Source organism: Talpa europaea, assembly GCF_964194135.1.
Source record: "Talpa europaea genome assembly, chromosome: 1".
NCBI classification, from domain to species: domain Eukaryota; kingdom Metazoa; phylum Chordata; class Mammalia; order Eulipotyphla; family Talpidae; genus Talpa; species Talpa europaea.
The window spans coordinates 134,973,265-134,978,510 of record NC_140073.1 but is presented as its reverse complement, the minus strand read 5'-3'; positions in this window follow the sequence as shown (position 1 = coordinate 134,978,510).

The window sequence follows — 5,246 nt, the reverse complement described above, 5'->3', positions numbered from 1 at the left end:
CTGTCTCACCTGTTGCTCCCCTCAGCAATGGATTCTAGTCAATCTGCCTATTGTGTTCCCCACTCTATCTCTGGTGAATCTTCTCACACACACACATACCATGTGCACCTCTGGCCTGTACCCCAGTTCTTGTATGCATAAATAAATTTTTTACTGGGGTACAGGCCAGAGGCACAGGAGGGTGAGAGGATTCACCAGAAACAGAGCAGGGAACAGAATAGGCAGACTAATGAAATACACTGCTGAGTGGAGCAGCAAGTGAGACAGAAGAGGTCTGCTGCACCATGTGGGTTTCTCCCCGGCCAGCTGGGATCGAACCCGTGCTGCAGAGGCTGTGGATGACTTCACAGTGCAGATAAAGGAACCCTTTTACACTACTAATGGGAATGCAAACTGGTCCAACCTCTATGGAAAGCTGTGTGGAGGGCACTCAAATTATTAAAAATATATCTATCATATGATCCAGTAATTCCACTCCTAAGAATCTACCCAAAGGACACAAAAACATTAATTCAAAATGAAACCTTCATTCCTATGTTCATTGCAGCACTATTTACAATAGCTATGGTACGGAAACAACCTAAATGCACCAAAACAGATGACTAGATCAAGATATGGTCTATATACACAATGGAATACTACTTAGCAATTAAAAGAGATAAATTCATGCCATTTACAGCAACATGGATAGAACTAGAAGGGATTATACTCAGTGAAATAAGTCAGAGGAAAAAAGAAATACAGGATAATATCACTTATAGGAGGAATATAAGGAAACCTAACATGGTCAAAAAAACAAAAAAGTCAAAACTTGTAAGCAACTATATCTGAGGCTTAAAGCAAGGAAGGGGGAGGAAAAGGTATCAAAATGGGTGGGAAGAACATAGGGGCCATGGTGATGGTCCATAGGTGATCTGGTGGTGGGATATTTACAGGGACTACACCTAAGGGAGAAATCAAATACTATAAAAATATGAACAACAATGTAAAAAACGTCTCAGAAACATCTTTGAGGACTCATCTCCAGAAGCAAGAAAAACAAAGAAGATAGGGCCTCCCTGGTGGCTCAGGGGTTAAAGTCTCAGTGCTATCTAGCTATCCCCAACCACTATAGCATGAGTTCGATCCCTGGCCAAGGAGCTGACCCCCATGGCATAGCAGACCTCTCCTGTCTTGCCCGCTGCTCCCCTCAGCAGTGTATTTTAGTAGATCTGCCTGTTCTGCTCCTACTCCCTCTAGTGAATCCTCTCATCCCCTGCACCTCTGCCTTATACCCCAGTTCTTGTATGCATAAATAAATAAAAATAAATCTTTTTTTTTAAAAATACAGCATAACATAGAAAATGAGGTGCAGTAAAAACAGTTCTAAGAGATAATAATGATAAACACCTCCCTTAAGAATAAAGATGTCAAAGAAACAAATTAACCTCTAACCTGAAGGACATATACATATACATATATATATATAGAGAGAGAGAGACAGAGAGAGAGAGAGGGAAATAGATAGAAGCTCAAACTTAGCAGAAGGAAAGGAATAATAAAATTAGAGCAGAAATCAAAACTCAAAAGACAGTAGAAACCATCAATGAGATAAAGGTTGCCCATTTTACAGATAATCAAAATTGAAACACTTCAAGCTAGATTCAGACAAAAGAGTGAGAACTCAAAATCACAAATCAAATAGAAGACATGGCCACTGAAGAAAAACAAAGGATCATGAGAGGCTAATAGAACCCTTAAAAGCCAAGAGAACAGATGATCCGGAAGAGATGGATAGATTCATAAGTTGAGCTCTTCCTTATCTACTCCTTCCATTTCATCCAAATCAACCTCTTAAAGACTCTTGCTCCCAGCTGGTACTGGTCTCCTCCCCACTGGCCCAAGTGGCCTGCTGTGCCCCTTGTTTCTTATTATACTCAGTATATAATAAGAAAAAATTCTTTCATTCACATTCATTTTCACGTCTGTATGTGTCCTACTATTTCTATTTCTGCTCAAACTAGTCCAGGGTACATTTTCACAAAAATTGGCACAGCAGTAGGGTGGTTTCACACCTGATAAAGCTGACAGGTCCCTGCAATGCTCGATCACAAACCAGAGTAATAGTAAAGACCACTACCTGTCGTCACCACTGGTTGTTGGCTCACTTATTGCTTGATGGCTCCTGCATTGTGGTTTTTTGTTTTTTTTTCCAGGTATCTCCATGATTTCCAAGCCTAAAATTGGAGAGCTTGAAAACCTGAGTCACTCTCAAATGGCCTGGAAGACTGCTGTGAAAATGCCAACCCCAAAAATCCATATGAGGGACCAAGATGACAATGTGCAAAGCTCCCTGTGGCATGGCTTAACATGCTGTGTTTAACACAAAGGTTCGAGGTCCTTAGGAGCAGCAGTACAGGCAACACACAGTGCTGCTGTGTGTGACACTTGTTAAATTGGTAAGACAGACCTTATTCAGTGGGTAGAGGAGCATGTGCAATTGGAACTTTACAGTGGGGGTGAGACTGGCCTCAACTCTGAATCCAGCATGGGCTTGGGGATGTTACTGAGGAGCAGCATGGGTCAGTGAGTAGAAAATTATTAACAGGAAACAATACCAATAAGGGAGATTCTGGTTAGATCAAGCCAACAATACTCTGCTGAATTTAGCTACAATCAAGAAAAACAGGGGCTGAAATAAATGATAGTGTTTATTTGAGGTCTTTGATTTGAAAATCTCAATTCAAACTCCTACATCAGTCCAAATTGTGTCCCAGAGGAGAAGGGTCTTAATTCCAGGGGTTTTAAAGTAAAACTGGGGCAAGAGTAATAAGCTTGTGAATGATTTTTGCCAAGAATTGGGATTATAGATCATATTTCTTAAATCATTTTATTTTTTTAAAAGATTTATTTATTATGCACACGAGAACTGGGGTACAGGCCAGAGGTGGGTGTGTGTGAGAGGATCAGCAGAGACAGAGTGGGGAGCAGAACAGGCAGATTGACTGAAATACACTGCTGAGGGGAGCAGCAGGTGAGTCAGGAGAGGTCTGCTGCGTCGTGTGTGTAGCTTCCTGGCCAGGGATCGAACTCATGTTGCAGGAGCTACGGATAGCTTCATAGAGCTGATGCTTAACCCCTTGTGCCACCAGGGAGACCCCAGACATTGGCATTTTAGGCAAGGCTAGCTTTGGTTACTATGAAGAGAAGGAAAAGAAAAAATAAATTACATAGTTCTCAGAAGGCCACTTCTTGCTGTGTTTTTGTCACCACAGTATTTTTTTTTTTTTCAGTTGAAAATTCATGAAGGTGGTATTTGAGCACCTGAAAGAGTTGTTTGGATGATCTGAATCATCCCATCCCCTGCGGGTCAGCATGTTTGGCGTCATTTGGGGAAAGGTGAAGATTAAGCATCCTTACCAGATACTCATGATGATAAGAAATGGAAAGGGGAGGAGCTTTTGATGAAGCTATCAGGTTCTCTCCTAAATAGATTTTTACAAGGAAGTAATCAGACAAGCCTAGAAAAAAAGTTCAGGACCCCGAACAACTTACCATGAAGTAAAGAATGGGCATTTCTGAATACTCCTGGATGCAACACAACAGAATGCCCAGTGGTCAGCCACCTACTACCAGCTGAGGCACCAGCAGCAGTAAAGTCCACATTAAGGTGCTCCTGTAGCACTAATCACGGTGTTGCATGCAGTGCTGCTGTGAAGAAGTGTTATTTGATGACACTTGTAATGTAAGTTAAGTTTTTCAAGGGCCTTCGTCAGGTTGCTTCTTTGGATTATTTTTGCTTCTTGAGATGGGCCTGTATTGCTATATACATTCCTTTTATTTATTTTTTTTAAAGATTTTTTTTAAAGATTTATTTATTTATGCATACAAGAACTGGGGTACATGCCAGAGGTGTGGGGGGTGAGAGGATTTGTTATAGGACAGGGAGAGATTCACCAGAGACAGAGTGGGGAGCAGTACAGGCAGATCTACTGAAATACACTGCTAAGGGGAGCAGCAGGCGAGACAGGAGAGGTCTGCTGCACTATGTGAGTAACTCCCTGGCCAGGGATCGAACTTATGCTACAGTGGCTGGCAAAAGTTTGATAGTGGTGAGACTTTAACCCCTGTGCCACCAGGGAGGTATCCATCAAAAAATTTATAATCATTTTTAAAAAAAGATTTATTTATGCAAACAAGAACTGGGTACAGGCCAGAGGTGTGGGGGGTGAGAGGATTCACCAGAGACAGATTGGGGAACAGAACAGGCAGATTGACGGAAATACACTGCTGAGGGGAGCAGCAGGCGAGTCAGGAGAGGTCTGCTGCACCATGTGGGTAGCTTCCTGGCTGGAGATCAAACTTGTGCTGCAGTGGCTGTGGATACCTTCATAGGTTGCGTCTTAACCCCTTGTGCTGTAACAGGGTGGTGCCCAGGAAAGGGAGAGGTTCCCTGCCCCTCCCAAGGGAGGGTGGAGCTGAGCAGGGAGAGGAGAAGCTGCAGAAGAGACTGAGGAAGGAAGGAGCAGGATGGAGCCAGGAGACCTGGAGGAGGCGCATGGAGCCTAGAGACACGTGAAGAAACTGCGCTTGTCTTGTGGTCGTGGACTGGGTGACACAGATGTGGGTGAGACCCATGGGGAGATGACAATGGCAGCTTTTATCTTGATGTTGATTTTGCTCTTTTCCTTCCGGGCTTGTCTGGTTGTTTCTGACCCTTTGCTGTGGGTCCCCACTGGAAGATGCTTTAGACTTGTGGCAGGCTTTGGGGCCTTGTTCTGGGCCGATCCCATATGGATGGAGTTTTACCCACGAGGGGACGGGTAACTTTGGGTGCTTCATTTAGAAACTAGACTCTTTGCCTTTCCAGTATTGTTTTCCTAGTTGTATTAAAGTTCCTTCCCATTAAAAAGTCTCATATGTTTTGTGTTGATGCGGCGGATGGCAGAACCCATTTAGAATAGGCAGGTTTGTGGGGTTTGGGCTGCCCCTCTCCCTGTCCTATAACAGTGCCACAAGAGAGGCCCTATACACTCCTTTTAATACCATTTTTGCTGAGTCCTGTACATTCTCCTGGAAAATTGTGTCCTCTCTGTCGTTTGTCTCAAAATATTTTTAATTTCTTCTTTGATTTCCACATAACCCAGTGTTCTTTCAGAATCATGTTGTTCGTCTCCATCTAATAGGGGTTCCTTGCTTTCTTTTCATAGTTGATTTCTAGTTTGATGCCTTTATGTTGAGAAAAGACACTTGGTATGATTTCAATC